This window comes from Onychomys torridus, chromosome 10, assembly GCF_903995425.1.
Source record: "Onychomys torridus chromosome 10, mOncTor1.1, whole genome shotgun sequence".
Taxonomy (NCBI): domain Eukaryota; kingdom Metazoa; phylum Chordata; class Mammalia; order Rodentia; family Cricetidae; genus Onychomys; species Onychomys torridus.
The window spans coordinates 72,633,190-72,651,334 of record NC_050452.1 but is presented as its reverse complement, the minus strand read 5'-3'; the positions used below and the strand labels follow the sequence as shown (position 1 = coordinate 72,651,334).

Below are 18,145 nucleotides of genomic sequence, written 5' to 3'. Positions count from 1 at the left end.
ATGTAAATGCTATGGACATAGGTGTTACATTATTGAGAGATTGACAGGAAGACAAAGACAAATCTGGAAAAGCTTGTACAAACACAATTTCCCCCAAATATTTTAATACAAGGTTTAACCCAGGTATAAAGAAGGCTAAATATGTATTAATTCAACATACTTCTAGGTCAGGTCAGTGTTATCTAACATTGTGTTCATACCAAAATAAAGGATATGGTAATAGAATGACACAGAATATATCAATGATAAATGTTAACAGAAACTAAATATAAAGAGTATGCTAAACATCATTAGAGACTCTTAAGAATCAATACTCTGTCTCAATTTAATATATAACACTTTTATTACTAATTAACCACTAAAAATAGACTGATCACCAAAAATCCATTTCTACCAATTCTGAAACTCAATATTACCTTACCCAAAATCAATAATCTCCTCCCCTACCAAAGGTGATCTATTACTTTTAATTTAATATTCTCAAGGTGGAGGCGCCATACTTATTTCAACTCCCAACCTAGACTACTCCAACTGTTCCATTTTCAGACTTGCTAGTTTCTAGTTCTGCCCTTCCCAGAACTGAGTAATCACTCTATAATGGTTATCCTAAACACATACATCACTTTCTCAATCGTTCCACATATATACCAATTTAACCCTTTCCAGTTACCAGGGTAGCACCCAAGCTCTCGGCTTTCAGGCTTTTCCACATGTTGATCTAAAGTGATCCCCTTCACCAACCTTCTACCACATTTCACTTTGGAAATGCCTTCTTACATGGCAGTCATATGTTGGCAGACTGGTTTTTAATCCAATCAGCTGTGCTAAATAGGGTTGTATCAATTATTTCATTGAATTGTGTATAATTCTAAAATAGTGAATGCTTTCTGTTTGCTTGTATATTTTTTTTGACCAACAGTATGAACAAATTAGGGATATAAACTCACTTCAATTTAGTACTTCAGCTAGCTGGCAGTTTTTGGTTTTTTGTTTTTGTTTGGCTTCATTTTTGGAGACAGGGTTTCTCTGTGTAGCCCTGGCTGTCCTGGAAATCACTCTATAGACTGTGTTAGCCATCGAACTCACAGAGATATACCGGCCTCTGCCTCCCAAGTGCTGGGACCCACCGCCCAACGGGCAGTTTTTAAAACCATAACAATGCAGACTGAGTAAGATTAAAATTTTGGAATCCCAACTGTCGTGGGATATTTGTACACTGTGCAAATGTATTGCTGTGATTGGTGTAATACAAAGCTGAACAACCAACAGCTAGGCAGGAGAAACAGGTGGGACTTCAGGATAGAGAGAGAATGCTGAGAAGGTGGAGTTTCCAGCCCAATGCAGGGGAAATAGACATGCAGGAGAGGTAAAAGCCACGAAGTCACATGGCAACATGTAGATGAATAAAAATGGGTTAAGTTGAAAGAGGTAGTGGGACAAGCCTAAGCTATAGGCTGAGCTTCCATAATTAATAATAAGTCTCCGTGTTGTTTTTGTGAACTGGTGGCCCAAAGAAAAGCCTGACCAAGTAAAACTCAGAATTTAGTTCATAATTTTAAGAACTAAAGAAAAAAATGACTTGTATTTCTAGTCACATTGACACTAAGAAATAACCCAAACTACTCAAAATGACAGCTGACAGCACCCTCCCAGGGCCATCCTCACTGAGTCAGTCCATTATCAGGACCAGGCTTTGGGTGTTAAGGGGTTCTAGCCCTATGGAATTTCTGTGACCTGAAATCCTACACTACTATTAGTATTAAAGGAAAGACTGAAGACCAACTGCTGTGACCTGGGAATGCTGATCTGAAGACGTGGGGCAGAAACAGTAACACTTCTATAGTTCCAGACACACGAAATTTGGGAATGATTTCTTACAATGTGGTACATCTTTATAACCACTCAACTTTGTGTGTGTGTGTTGCAGGGAGGGCAGATTATCCTGGATCATCTGAGTAGGTCCTAAGTGAAAGTACATGTAACTGTTTAGGAGGCAGGAGAAAAATCAGAAAACACACAGAAGACGATGAGAATATATGACATAGAAATTTGAAAATGCTGGCCTTGACAACTGGGGAAGAAGCATAGCCGCAGGCAGGGACATCAGCAGCAGCCACATGAAGAAGAATGAATACTCCCTGAGAACCTCTCCAACGACAAGAGCTGCCAATCACCATCACTGGACCTGTAACAATGACTGCAGACCTCTCTCCCTCGGCAGTGAGCAACCCCCAACACACCACACACACACACACACACACACACACACACACACACACACACACAGCACTGAACCCACAACCTCACACATATAGCAAGTGTTCTGAGCTATAGCCCTTGCTGGTTTGAGTTTGTTTCTTGTTTGTTTGTTTTTCAAACAAGAACCTCACTAAGTTCTTCCAGCTCCTGTTAGACTCACCCTGCAGCTCACCCAGGCCTTAACTTGCCATCTTGACCCAGCCTCCTGAAAAGCTGACATTCTGACTCCCAGCCTCCAGAGCTGGCCATCTGTTCTTCCCACCAAATTTCCTATGTGGAAGCCTTGACCCCAAATGTGACTATGTGTGAAAGAAGAGTATTTTGGAGGTAAATAAATGATATGGAGTACTGAGGATGAACCCATAATCTAGTCCTAGGAGTTTCCTCACAGTAAGAGAGGCTGGTTGTGCACACAAGCGGGAAAGGGTACCTGCAAGAAAAGCCTCAGTACGGAAAAAACCCTGCACACTCATCATGAACTTCCAGGCTCCAGGATTCAAATACCACAATATAAGTGAAATAACTCCTCGTATTTTTTAAAAATCTTGTTCTGCTCAAAAGAAAAAAAAAAAAAAAAAAAAAACTTTTTAAGTGTATTGATTTTTCTGCAATCACACCAGTGTATTTTAGAAATAAATTTGCTTTTTAATTTATTTTTAATTAACAAATAATAATTGTGCATATTACTCTGGCAGAGATATGTGGATTTCTGAGTTTGAGAGTGAGTTCTAAGACAGCCAAGGGCTACACAGAGAAACCCTATCTCAAAAAAAAACCAAAAACTAAAAACCAAAACCAAACAAACCAAATCATACATGTTTTTGTTTTTTGCAAAAGAAAAAAGCAGTCTTTATAAGAAAAACAAAAAACAAATACAGTCTTGGCTCCCCACTCTGGCATCTTGGTGTCCAACAGACACCTTAGGAATCAACAGACATAATGCCAAGAGTCCTGTCTGAGAACCAGGCTCCGCTGTTCTCAAATGATGCCCCAGACTTCTTCACAGGCTGTGGTAAGTTTGGCACAGGTGAGGACAGCGGACAGTGGATAGTTGCTGACGGACACCACCTTGTCTATGTACTCCACACTGACAATGCCATGGGCAAAGGCCCCACCACAAAAACAATTGGGTCACTATTAGGCACCAGCTCTCGCACAACACTGTCGTCTGTGATGGAAAAGGAAGTGCCAATTTTCATACAGCCAACTGGGAAGTGGTCAGACACTGGACTCTTAATTACCTTCCAAAGCTTCTGAGGGCCGTCAGCTGCTCGGACACTGAGTTTGTGTAAAAGCTGAACCATGAGGCCACAGAAGCAGTCAAAGGTCCTAGGAATCGAGTCTGGGGTTTACTTCGATCAGTACGTTCTTCTCTGTGTGTATATAAGCCTGTAGCAAGCCAGCGCGGTTCAGGGGGCTGTCCATCAGCATCAGGAAGCTCTGGTGGACGATGTCTGGTCTGACTTCCCCTGCGTCCCGTCCATTCTTCAACAACATGGATTTGTGGTTGTCACAGTTGAGTAGCTCCTAAGTTGTCCCTACCTTGACTGTCTCCAGACTGGCCCCTTCCAGCACCACAACGAGCCTATAGCCTCTTAGGCGGCATTGTCCAGTCCTGTTCCTGCACTGATAAACGCCGTTCAAGAGGTTGCAAACCACCACTGGGCGCAGCCATCTTGTCAGCAGACCGGAAGTTGCGCTGACGTCCTTAAAGTTATAACTTCGCGTTCGTGCTCACTGCAAACTCCCCTCTAGCTGCCATTTTGGAAGAGAGCACTTGGAAATGGCCCGCACATGTTATTGACAGGGTAAATGTCACGTTTTAATCAGGGTTTACACTGTCACATAATTAAGCTATAATAAATCAGCACAAACTCAGGTTTTAGTGATGAAACATTCAATCTACTCTTAGAACTTTTGAAATACACAAGGCATTGCTATCATTCACCACTCTGTGTAGTACATTATATTTTTATTCTAATCAAATGGTCAATGCTTTCGCCACCTCATCCATATCTAGCCTAAGTAAGGTAAGCCCTGTTCTGTGATTCAACTTCCCAAGATTCCTCGTTCTGTGAGGTCACATGATGTAGAGAGCCGCGTGTAGCCGCACCCTAAAGATGGCTCTGGCTTCTACCCTCTGCCTTCCCGATGGCAAACACTCTTTAGGGTAAACAGCTCCTTATTTGGCTGTGGCTGGATTCGTGTGTTGCTGGCATATGCGTGAACCTGTGGACAGTGCCCACGTGGCTGCTTGGGGTTGGCAGCCCAGCCCTACTTAGGTGCTGGGAGAGGCTTGCCCCAGCGAGAGAGACACAATGTAACTAATCAAAGGTCTGAATAAACTGTGATGAGAAGGATCCCGGTGTCGGTCTTCCTTGCTGGTGGAGGCGGGCGTGACAACATGATGCCATCTTCTCATTGGCTCATTGCACTTAGCATAAAGTCCTCCACATTCATCTGCACTGTCCCAGGTGATGTAACTTTTTTCTAGCTCAAAGCTGTTCACCCTGTATGCACATATTTCCTTACTAATTCACTATCTGGTGTAGATGACTGGCTTTCATCCACATATCTTAACTGTGGTTATCATACTACAGTGAGCTTAGGAGCAGACAGCTCTTTGCACACTGCTTTCATTCCTGCGGACATATACCCAGAGGTGGGGCCACTGGACTACACTGATAATTCTCTTCTTGTTCCTCTACTCTATACTCTTCTCCACAAAGGCTCTACTAAATTACGTTCCCACCACAGATCCACAAGTGTCCACTTTTCTCTGCACCCTCTCCAAAACCAACAGCAGCTACCTTCTACTTCTCCTGTTTTGAAGGATCATGTAAGGAAGTTTGATAGACAGTACTTCCAAGGTCACACCTAACTGGAATAGAAGAATTCTAGATAAGCACTGGGGAAGGAGAGACAGGAAAGGAGGAAGCAAGAACAGGCAGCACAGCTCCCTTCCTCAGCAGGGTCTGGGAGGAGACTACACTGTCAAACACATCTCCCTGACACCCACTACGTCCTGACGCCCACTACATCCTGATCTCTACAATTCTCTCTAACTTTATCATCAACTAAACCATTGAATAGCAAAAAGTAGTAACATTGTTCCACTTGGTATGTGGTATATGTGCATGTGTTCATGTGTGTTTATTCACAGGTGTGCCTGCCTGTGGATGCTGGAGGTCCTGGAGCTGGCCAATTCAGCCAAACACCAACCTGTCCCCTCAACCTCCCCACGCCAACCCCACCCCCATAAAAGGAGGAACTGAGGTTATAAATACACAGATCTGTACTCCACTTTTATCAAATCCAAGTCCTCACACTTGTACACCCACCATGCCATTTCTCCAGCACCAAGTGGTTTCATTTTTATTAGCTCTGTACAACATAATTAGGAGCCTCAATATTTCATGTCATCATTTAAAAAAAAATCCATCTTCTGCTGGATGTGGCAAAGCACGCCTTTAATCCCAGCCCTTGGGAAGCAGAGGCAGGCAGATCTCTGAGAGTGTGAGGTCAGCTTGGTCTACAGAGTGAGTCTGAGGACAACACTTTGAAAACCTGTGTCAAAAACAAAAGCCATGACCCACCTTCCTCTTAACGTCCCGCCACACAGATCAGCCCTTGCCTGACCCTCCACACCTGTCACTTCTCCAAGCATGGACTAGCTACATTTTTTCCTACCTTTTTCATGGAATTCTGATCAGTTAAAGGCCAAACTTTTACTTCCAATCTCCAACGCAAACTTCAGATCCCTCCAGTTCGTGTTATAATCTTACCAACTTTGTGTTACCTTTATTTTAAAATTGACTAATCAAGGAAAATGCTTGCATCCTACAATTCCCACCACTGTGATTTTCTTTTAACATCCATTTCTCTCTGATAAATCTATTTATCCATAACACTTCTTCAAAATTTAGGTAAAACATTATTTTTAGGAAAGCAGCTTTACTGATTAATCCACTCACATCATTCATTTTACTTTATGCCAGTCCAGTATATATGTAAGTGGCCTCCAAGTCAGAAAATTACTTTCTAGTCTGGCTTTCCACCCTGTTTAAATTTTTTAAAAGTACAGGCATAGATTGCAAGTTCCACTTGATGTAAAAACGTGTGTGTGTGTGTGTGTGTGTGTGTGTGTGTGTGTGTGTGTAATAATTTATTGTATCACTCCAGGTTCAAAAACATGTGGCAGGCAGATTTCACCTGTGGCCTGTATCACTTCTGGTGATGCTGTCATTTTCAGCTCTACCGTCTTTACAGACACGTGCTCTGCATTTAGTCCTCCTGCATATTTGATCTCTGGTGGGGTCTCCTGCCTGCTTGTCAAGGCAGGCTGCTCAGGTCATGGACAGGTCAAAGTGTGAAGATGCACTTGAGCTTTAAAGGAGTGACCAAACTGGAAGATGCAACATGTATGTCACACACTGCAGTGAAAAATGTATGTCTGTGATTTCAGTAAAAAGTTTCAAAAGGGTAAAGAAAAAAGATGTGAAAAGTGGGCATGCAATCAAACAATGTTTCTGAAAACAAAAGCAAGTTCACAAATGATTATCAGGCACAGCACTATGAAACACACTCAGAGAAGTCAGTTCCAAAAACTTCAATAACATCCTGTTGTTTTGTGAATTCCTAAATCCAGTATTTTTTTAAATAAAATCTTAACATGTTCAAGTCTAAACATGTACTTTTTTCAATGTCTAATCTACCCAACTGTACATCTGTGCTAACCTAAGAAAAATCCTGCAGATATAGTTGTCACATCTCCAAGGCAACTATGCAAATTCTCATAGTAAACACACTTATTCAAAAAAAAAAAAAAAAACCCAAAATTCTTCACATGGAATGGAATACAAATTTTTATTCATTAGCTTAAACACATTCATAATTAAATGTTAATAAAATCTTTCCATGGCAATTTCTACAGAATATACAAAACATATCCATTCTTCAAGACTAGGTATAATAAAATGTAAGCTACATATTTTCTTTACTATATACCTTTACAACTCTAAGTCCTTCAGATTTCAGGGGAAAAGAAATTCTTTCTCTCCAAACCATCAATTTAATATTATACAATGAGGCTTCCACTGCTCAGCATTAATGAGTAACAATGATGTAATTACTGGTTCCAAGAGAAGGGGGAAATTCAAACACTCTAAGTAAAAATCATCATCAACAATGGTATTTCTCCATTTGCTCTTTCTGTGGGGTTGAGGGGTGAGGAGGAGGGTTAAGGCAGGCTCTCACATATCCCAGGCTGGTCTTATTAACCTTCAGCTCCCAATTCTTCAGCTCCCAATTCTTTTGGTCCCACCTCCCAAGTGCTAGGATCACAGGTTGGCATCACTGCTGGCCAACATTCCCATCTCAATTTTCAGTTGGTAAAGCCTCCTCTATTTAACCATTCAGACCCATGTGCAACAGCCTATAAGGTAACACTCTAGTTATTCATTCATAGGTTAACAAATACCAGAATCCTTTTACTTAAGAGGTGGATACCTAACTGTAAAAACAAGTACAATTTATTACTACCTCCACAATTACAGTAAGAAACCCTCAAATACATTATTAAGCAGCATGAAAACCATGAACATTAATCCAGAAGCTACTATTAAAAAGTCTCCCAAAGGCACCTATGTAAGGAAGGAGGCAATCCACATACTTCTTGGCTATATGCACAAAGAATACTACACTGGAAAGCAAACAGACAGCTGCTATCTGTGGAGGCAACTCAAATCTCTACATTCTAAACACACTTCCAGGTCCTAACACTAACTAACCACTACTGAGTTCCTGTCAGTAAAAACCGAGGAGCTGCTCTCCGGTCTCGGCATAAATCACACTAGAGGGAAACATAAATGATACCAACTACCATCTGACTCCTCCAAAACCATGCAAGGACAGACAAGGACAGGAGACTTCACTTTTCCCACCCCTGGAAAGGAGAACATGTATGCCAGCACCAAGTTCAGAAACAAAACTAACCTAGTGTGAGACATCTGACAGGGATTTACTACAGAACACCTTTTTTAGTATAGAAAATGTTCTTTATTATTTTTTGAAATACAGGGTTTCATTATGTAGCCTAGGCTGGCCCTGAACCCACAGAGATCTGCCCACCTATAAAGAAGTGCTGAAATTGGGGGTGGAGGAACTTAAAGACTATATTTGTGTGTGCATGTATACCTCACTGTATGTACAAGCACCTTGTGAGTGCAGTATCCAGAGTCCAGAGGATGGCATATGATCCCCTGGCACCTGAGTTGTGAATGTCCTAATGTGGGTGCTGGGAACTGAACCTAGGTCCTCTGGAAGAACAAGTGCTCTTAACCATCAAGCCATCTCCCCAGCCCCAAAAAATGTTATCATGATCTAGATTCTAGGAAAAAGTACATTCTTTAGTACTCATGTGTTTAAGCTTTGCCTAATAAAGCATTTAAAAACAGGTCACTATTAACTAAATCTAAAAGCCACTCCTCAGTTTTCAGTCTTCTTGATCAATCACCAGCATACTGCAAATCAAACAACACCCCCGAGGGGAAATCTCAGAAGAGCCACAAGTCTTTGGTATTTTCCCAGCATTTTTCTTAACTCTGTATGGTATTACTTTTTCCAAATATCAGTTCAATATTCATAAAGTACAAATAGATTATGCACACGCACACTCCACTATATAATTATTAGTCTGTTTCTATATCTCTCACATCCCAACCCAGAATTCCAATCTATCAGTTGGGTTCAATGTATACCTGCTTTTATTTCCATCAATTGTTTAAAGGAATATTTTTCTCAGGCATTCCTTTTTCTCAACCATCCTTTAATTAAATTTCAACTTTATGCTTTCTCCAGAACCCTAAAAAGGACTGGTGGCGCACGCCTTTAATCCTAGCACTCGGGAGCAGAGCCAGGTGGATCTCTGTGAGTTAAAGGCTAGCCTGGTCTACAGATCGAGTTCCAGGGCAGCCTGGGCTACACAGAGAAACCCTGTCTCAAAAAAAAAAAAACCACTTTCTATACTTGCATTGCCCCATACAGCAACTATATGTCTAGTCTGAATTGAAATGTGCTTTATGTCTGTAATAGCACAGGACTTTAAAGATTTGTTATGGATAAATGATGTAAATATTTTTCAGTTATATTAATATATTAAAATAGCCTTTAGACATATTGGGTCGAAATATATTTAGATTTTTTTTACCTATTTCTTTGAGTGTGGCTATAATTTTAAATCGAGTCTTGTAGCTCAACTCAAACTTCTATTGTGCAGTGCTGACCTCTACAATCTATTATAAACTACTTACAAACTTAACTTTTCTGCATTACTCATCTCTAGTTTGTATCAAGATACATCTGAGCTCAAACTATGATGCTTTAAGTGATCTGTTAACTATGATGCTTTAAGTCTGCGGTACTTCCTGATATGTAAAATGGGAACATATGCCTCATTAGCATTACAAAAACACATAACAGACAATTTAACTTTATATTAATGCCATCACTATACTATAGTGCTAGGATCAGGAGTAGCTTTTCAAGCCAGGAATAATGCAGCCTGCATCCCCAGCACTTGGGAGATGGCAGGAAAATCAAGATCACCCCAGCTATATAATGAATTGGAGGCCAGCATAGACTACACGAGACCCCCTCTCAAAAAAGAGATGGGGGACTTTCCCTTAATTTTTACATTGCTGAAACAACTTTTAAACATAAATGAAATAGTATTTCATGTTTACATACCTCCTTGTGTGAAATAAAAATTTTACTAGATTGTACAATTTTGTTTAGCTTAAGAATTTGTGATGGGGGAAAGACAGAACATTAATGAGGGGGAAAATAACATTTTATCAAGCACATGCGTGTGGGCACACAGGAAAAAAGGAAAACGGGCAAAGGAAATGCTCTATTAGGAGAAATTTTAAAAATCCCAATGAAAAGATCACATTTCCTGCCTCGTGTTTTGTTGTTTAGGGGATGATGGTATTAGGCGGGGTGCACATGCACATGTATACGGAGCCAGAGGATCCTAGCACTGGGGTTAACTCACAGGCACATGCCTCACTGACGTTTACATGCATCCTGAGACTCTAACTTGGGGTCCCCATGCTCACACAGCAGGCATCAACTGAGTCACCTCTCTAGCTTCCCTCCTCACTATTACCTAGGACATATATATGTGTGTGTGTGTGTGTGTGTGTGTGTGTGTGTGTGTGTGTGTATGTGTGTGTATATATGTGTTTGTGTATGTACGTGTGTGTATGTGTGTGTGTATATATGTGTGTGTGTACATATATATAAAACTTTCAAACACACACACACACACACATATATATACACATATATATATATTTCAAACACATATAACCAACTCGCCTTCTTTTCTCCTCTAATTGACACTGCCACATGGTAAAAATGTAAAGGCAGTCATGAACTTAAGACTGCTGTAAATAAGGACCGTCAACACTAAACCACTCACTCCCAAGTTCATCTGCTCATCCATCAAGTGGCGCACACTGAGTTGTAACCCAGTCACAGGTTTGTTTCTAAACCAGAGAAAGTACATTTTTATACCCTTCTCTAACATTCTTGTTACCATTCTCATTTTTGGAGATATAGCCTAAAAATGGGACATTCACAGAAGCAAACAATTCTAAGACCACACAGGTGAAAAGTCTGAGTTACTGTAGGAAAACTAAACAGTGACAGTAACTACTATTTATTAGGCAACATTTACGCAGAATTATGGGCCAGAAAGCTAACTTTATGTGAATTCTAGACTCCTAAGATGGTACTGCTGTTCCATCACTTACTTAGCGCTCACACTACTAAAGTGAACATGGCCAGTTTCGCCAGAAGGCTCACATTTCCAACCTTTACCCCTCCCTGCATACACGCTTTCTATCTGTCAGTATTAGCAAACAAAGTCAGCTCCAACTCCAGCAAGGTCTTCCTCTACCTTCATAAACCCCATTTGCAAGCAAATTGAGAATCACCCTCCCTCTCCAATTAATGGTGGTCTGAAAGTACCAATTATATCTAACACTGTTAGGAAATTGATTAAAATGCATGTTTGTGCATTTGCAGATAAACACTTTGGAAGATTTAAAAAGTAAACTTAAAAAAAAAAAAAAAAAAGAAGTTAACTGAGCCAGGAGTGGTACTGTACACCTTTAATCCCAGCACTTGGGAGGCAAATGGATCTCTGTGAGTTCTAGGCCAGCCTGGTCCACATAGTAAGTTCCAGGACAGCCGATACTATGTAGAGAGACAAGAAAAACCAAAAACCCACAAAAACTTAAAAATTCAGTAACTGATAGAATATAGGTAAGCATGTTTAGTAAACAGTACTTTAATCCCCAGACTCACCCACCTTGGTCTTTCTAACACTATACATTAAGTGAATGACATGTAAGCTGAGAACAGTGTAACACATGAATCTGAATGTACCACTCTAACAACTTTACTTCTACCACAATCTAAGCCAAGAGAACTGAGTTAAGGGAACAAATCACGTATCTGCACTTTTACTCACAAACCACAGGCCCAAGAACCCTAAATGATCCCCCACTACAGATATCGAAGTCAAAGATCAGCACAGAGGCCATTTCTTCACACAAAGTAGACTTAATCCAGCCTCCCTCCCCAACCTCAAGTCGGTCATTCTTTTTCCTCTTGAAATCTCAGCATTTCTTTTCCTGGAGAGCCATAGCTACCTCCCAGGACTTCTTGTTTTTCTTGTTAATATCACTCAGCTGGGAAAGGAGGCTATGGGAGGGTGGAGAGGCCGAGGGTCTTACTGTATCTATAACCCAGGTAGGCCTCAAATTCACAATCCCTCTTAGCTTCAGCAGTGAGAGGATTACAGTGTGGGCTTCCAAGCCTAGCCAGTCTCTAATCTTGGAGAACACAAAAGCATACAACCCCATAATCACCCAAGAGTCAGGGTACGGTCAAACAAGAAGGAACCTCACTGGTCACTTTGGAGAGCCGAGAAGAAACTAAGGAGCAAAGAAATCAAGATCTTTAAAAACCAAGAGAACAACGCCCTTTCCGGCGGACGACTTTCCCTCATGGAGGGTTCAACTGGATGCAGTGGTAGTCCACCCTCTGGGTCTCATGAGGTATTTGTTTTTGAGAGAGGAGGAGAGATACTTTAGCCAACCAGCAGGGTGAGCTAGTGCTAGAAGTAGTCATTTTAAGCCCCCAAAGCTGCAGGCCTAAGAGGCACTAGTCAAGTAGCTATCTTCTTTTACTTAGCCCTAAGAACAAAGAGCACTTCTCCGCCAACACCTTAGACACTGTTCAATGTCTGCAGATTTACCGTGTACAAAACACATCTCCACACCAGATAAATGCAGGAAAACACGAAGACCTATGAAGATCCAAACTACGACATCCACCATTCACTCCAATGTTTGATTTTACAAAGCCACCGATTTTAAATTTTCCTTTTTAATTTTTCTATAAGGTCTTCTAAAAACTGTTGTCTACAGATTCAGACTGACAATTCAACAAGCCAACTTCTACATTTACTACACGCCAATTCCTGCCCTGTGTGACGAAAAGGCAGTCCTAAGATGGCACACTAAGACAAGCCACAACACTTCTGTCCTCCCAGAGTCACACAGCAACAAGAGTCCAAACGACTCATCCTACACAACTAAGGGTGTCTCTGGCCTGACAGACACTCCACCATCTTTCCCCTCGAGTTTTTCTGTAGTCCTTTGGCTACCCATTAGTCTCACTTTAACTCCAACTCTCTCCTAGAACTTGAACAAACTAAGAAACCTGGAAAGCATTTAAGGCGTGCAAGTGACACTTTATAGTTACAAATAACTGCCAAGTAACCCTAAGTACCACAAGACTGAGTGTAATTAAATCTACTCAGTGTTGAAAATTATCAACGAGCCTTTAAACTCTCTTATGAAAAACAAACAAACAAAACCAGTCACTTAAAAAGCACTTGAAATGGCCCACACGAGCCCTACAATTTCAACTGCTTTTGCAGAGCTGACATACAACAAACTGTGAGCTCCACCACAGCCGACTTAACACTTGTTGCGTGTTGGAAGACCTGCACTGATAGCAGTTAGTCTTCAAAGGTCATTCTGAGTAGCAGGCATGTTTATTTATCTAACCAAACATTACAAAATGAAAGGTACTGGGCATGGTTTTCAGCCCCTATTTCATTTCTTAGCAATTTCTAGCAATAATGGCAGTTATCCTGAACTTTCCAAGATTTATCAAGCACATGTTTTTGGGGTTTTGTTTTTAATTTTCACATTTCTGGGTCACGTTTGCTTTGGAAAATCTCAAAAATCATATTTTAAGCAACACAGATCCAAACTTATGTAACATTATATTTATTGTCACAGGTGGTCTCACTAATGACATTACTTAATTAACAGGTATCCTCAGTAATACTTTTTGATTTTAAAACCTTTGTTACCAGCTGCTAACAAAACTAGGAACAGGCTAGGAGTTGAAAGACCATCTTCATTACACCACTTACTCATACTCAACATATTGCTAAGGGAGTGGAAAAGAATAGGAACTCTTTTAGAGTTCTTCTTTTGGGAAAACTGTGTGATCCAGGAATACATCTGACTGTTAACTGTTCTGTATGAGAAAGAAAGCTAGGAAAGGGAAAACATGCCTTTAATTCCAGCACTCAGAGGCAGAGCCAAGTGGACCTCTGTGAGTTCAAGGCCAACCTGGCCAACAGAGAGTGTCCCAGGACAGCCAGAGCTACAGAGAAACCTGTCTCAAAAACACATAACTGGAAACAAACAAGGAAAACTAAAGTTTTAAGTAATGTTGAAATGTTCAAATTTAAGTTAATGGTCTAAATGTGTTTAAATACCCCTTCAAGTAATTACATTAATGGCATATACAAGGCACCAGCTCTTTTGAAATTCACACTTCAATATTCATTACTTCCAACACAGGGCATGATGTAAAACTTACAGCCATATTTTCTAACAGCAATGTACAAACCACTGCATTAGAACCAGTCAGGCACCCATGTTTCACCAATCTGAATGTCTATGCTGAGTTATAACTTCACTATAGAATCTCAGTTTCTCTCTTACCAAACCTACCCGAAATACAGTAGAGCTGACTCAACACATGGCCCTGAAGCAGGTTTCCCTGCTTTAGGGAACTGTAGTTGTTTAGGTTCTGAAATGCTTTGCTTTGTGGGACCAAACACTAACTAAACTACGACACAATTAAAGCAACTCTAATACATGGCGCCCCCCCCCCCCCCCCCCCCAGATGCAGTAAGCTTGGCATCCATCAGGACTGGCCGGAACAGATGACTTGTGTTTGGTTATTTCTGTGGAAGTTAACTTGTACACGGAACAAGACCATCATTTCAGGGGCCCAAGCTGTAAGTATCACCTCGTTGAGTTTAGCACATAAAATCTGAAGTCTACTATCAAAGTTTTATAACAACTACATTTAAGTCAGTATTACTTAAACAGCTGAAGAAAACTTTTCCACTAATGTCGCTAAACCATGGATGGATCCCAACACGAGAGTCGTCTGTGGAAGTCTCGAGACAAGAAACCACCTAAGTTTCCAATCACGGGGAAGGGTCTGGGACAACTCATCTTCATGTTCTCGGGAGAGGTGGATGGAGCACACCTGCTTTCCTCTGGCAGAGATTAAGCTCCCAGGGGCACAAAGGCCAGGGAATCAGACCTGGAGAGGCAAAAAGCTTTAGCTGGATACCCACCAATCTCCTGGCAACCCAAACACTTCGAGTGATTTTTTTTTTTTACCTCGTGGAGTTACTTCCCAGGCACTTAGCGGCACAAGATGTTGCAGACCAGTGGGAAGAAGGGGAGGGCTATGCGTGAGGTCTTGCCCCAAAGTCAGGGGAGGGGTGTGGACAGTTAACGCCAGAGCCGGAGCTCCAGGCCCGGACGGAGCAGCCCCGCACCGAGCGCCCGCTGACTGCTCTCGGACCGCCCCGTTACTCGGGGCATTTACAATGGCGACCGCCAGGCGCCCCCCCCCCCCCGGCCTCCCGATGTCGGCCCCCTTCCCCCTGCCGCTCACTGGCTGCTCCGCTGCAAGTGACTAAACAAACCCCCCCGACCGACCAAGTCTAAGAGCCCGGCTCAGCCCCTTTGTGTCCGCCACCGGATCCTCCGCCGCCGGAGCGGAAAGGCCCCCCCGCCCGCCCGCCCGCCGCCGAGTCCCGCCCCGCGGCGGCCGCCGCCGCTCACCTAAGGTTCCGCGGCCCCCCGCGGCCGCCGCCTCCCGGACCCCGCGGCCCGGGCTCCTTGTGCAGCAGCAACTCCGCCTCCTCGGCCGCCGCCGCCATCTTAGCCTGTGCGGCAAAACGCGTCCTTTTGGATGGTTGGGAGCCAGCCCAGGGCGTAGCTCCCCGGGCCCGAGCGCCGCGGGCCGGGTCCCCCCACAACTTCTTCCGCCACCCCCAGTCCCGCCACCGCCGGAGCCCGGACGCCCGAAACCCAACCGGGGCCTCCGCCAACCCGACCAAAGAAGACCCCCGAAACTCACAGTTTGGTGCCGTGTGCGTCAAACCGGGGCGACGTTGGGAGCGCGCGGCGTCCCCGCGTCACACGCCGCTCTGTACGCTACTCGGCTCCAACGGCCCCCTCCGCTCCCCGCTTTTCGCCGGCGGCCTCGGTTCCCACGGCGCAGGCGCGCGGCTTTCCCGCCTCTGCCTGGCCGCGGGCCGCCGGGGGAGGCCGGCGCGGAGCGGAGCGCCGGGGCCGTGGAGCTGCGGGAGCGAGCGCCTGGGCCGGTGAGACCTCCGAGGGGGACAGCAGGAACAGTGCCCCACTGTTCTCGGGTGCCAAAAACCAAACAAGGTCACCTCCCCCAGCGGTGACCTAATCACTCCCAAGGAGGTTCCCGCCCCAAAGTAGGCACGCTCCAAATATGGTGGCGACCCAACTCTGCAAGACCCAAGTGCTAGGCATGCCTAGGCCCTTTAAGGTGGAACAGGCCCGTCTTTGGGTGTCTACAATCACCAGTTGGCCGAAATTCCGATTCTTTTCCCAACTGTTGAAGGGACCAGCTAAAAGAACGCAACACGTGCCAGTCCTGACCTTGGAGTACCGGCAAAGAGAGGTTTTATGATGTTAAACATGCCAGTTTGAAGATGCCTGGTGGCCAAAGGGTCAGGGGTAGCAACTCAGTTTTACCCAGTCAAAACAACCTAAAAGAAACCCAGGATTTGGGCAGTGTGGACTCTGCCGAGTTATTTTCTGCCTTGTGGAACATGCCTGGATTGTCCAAATTGAAGTCACACAAAGAAACACCTGATACGCTGGTTAACTCTTCAGATAATCAATAGATTCCCCTGAGGGTCTTCTAAATCTCCCTTTTAATAAGCATTCAGCCATGGGCTTCTGAGGGGAGGAGAACACTAATTAGAGGTATTCCCTTTGCTTTTGGACTGAGCCAACAGGTTCCTAACCTGTTGAAGGTGAACTAAACATTATAGAACAATTAGGCCTGCTTTATTCAGTTCTTTGGTTTTCCTGAACTTTTTTCTCATGAAAAACTTGCAAAGCTTTGGTTAGTTAAACTATAGTCATGAACTGTGCATCTTCAAGATGTCACTGACATTCAGAGGAATGTGCTGTAATTGCATTTATTTGGCAAGAATGAGAGTCATTCCCAAAAATGATGCCTTCAGCAGCAACAAACATATTTAAATAACAGATATTTTATGATCCACACTAATTACTTCACTAGCTAACAACTGCTGACACTTGGGTGCTTGCCGGGTGTGCATCGGGCATTATCCTAACCTGTTCCAGCAAACTGCAACCTAAAGTGGCAAAGAGAGATCAGACTGGTTTCTCAAAGTCACATGACTCTGGGCTGTTTCAAAATGTAAGCTTGCCTTCATATACATGAATGGAGAAACAAAATGTAAGTGTGTATATATTTTCAGCCAGCTAGGTAGGAATGAAATACTTTAAAGGTCTACTTATTTTTCAACCTCATGAATTTGGATGATGGTTTCCTCTGAATCTCTGGCCACGCACCCTATGCTTCCTGCCTGGTGCCCAGGAGGCCTGATAGGGAAGCCACTGGCACTGGAGTTACAGATGGGTATAAGAGGCCGTGTGGAAAGTGGGACCTGAACCTGGGTCCTCCACATAACCATCAAATGCTTTTCACCAAGAGCTATGTCCCTGGCCCCAAAGGATGCGCTTTAGATTAGATCCATTAACCTGCATCAACTGGACCTAAGCCTTTTACACTTGAGTCTTTGGGGCACATTTCAGATAATGATATGTACATAAATATATAGATATGTAAACATATATAGGGAGAACTATGAATATATTCTGTATATCTTAAAATCCTATATAAGCATTCACATTCTATAAATGGTGTAGAACAAATGAATTGCTATAGTTCAACAAAAGTTGATTATTAAAAGATCAACTCTCAGTTTAGTAGGGAGTCGGGGATGAAAAGATAAAGATTTTAAAATTATAAACAAAACCTCATGAGAGTCGGGAATGATGGTGAATACCTTTAATCCCAGCATCTGGGAGGCAGAGGCAGGCGAATCTTTAATTCGAGGCCATCCTGGTCTATAAAGAAAGTTCCAAGACAGCCAGGACTACACAAAGAAGCCCTGTCAAGAAAAAGTGAAAGAATGAATGAATGAATAACCTCATGAAACACAGTAGAAAATAGATTCAGTATACAGCTACTTATTAAAAATTATATCTAAAATTTAATATGAGTCATGGGATGGCCCAGGTGGCAAAGAACACGCTGTGCAATGTGAAGACCGGATGGAGTTTAGATCCCAGAACACGTGTAAGAGCTGAATGGATATGGCACCAGGTCCATAACCCCAGCCCACGAGAGACAG

General features: G+C 42.9%; 1 protein-coding gene and 1 pseudogene across 8 annotated transcripts in view; both read right to left on the bottom strand.

The window, feature by feature from the left end:
- The window catches only part of Znf644 (zinc finger protein 644), a 70,184-nt gene extending 54,100 nt beyond the window's left edge, over positions 1–16,084 (bottom strand). For 3 of the 8 annotated variants that reach the window (XM_036200683.1, XM_036200688.1, XM_036200687.1), the window contains exon 1: positions 15,799–16,084. The gene's annotated coding sequence lies outside the window, so the exon portion shown is untranslated. The other 5 variants (XM_036200684.1, XM_036200689.1, XM_036200690.1 and 2 more) reach the window with 5 other exon arrangements.
- Positions 3,238–4,140, bottom strand: LOC118592071 (annotated as a pseudogene).
- Positions 16,085–18,145: the final 2,061 nt, after the last annotated feature.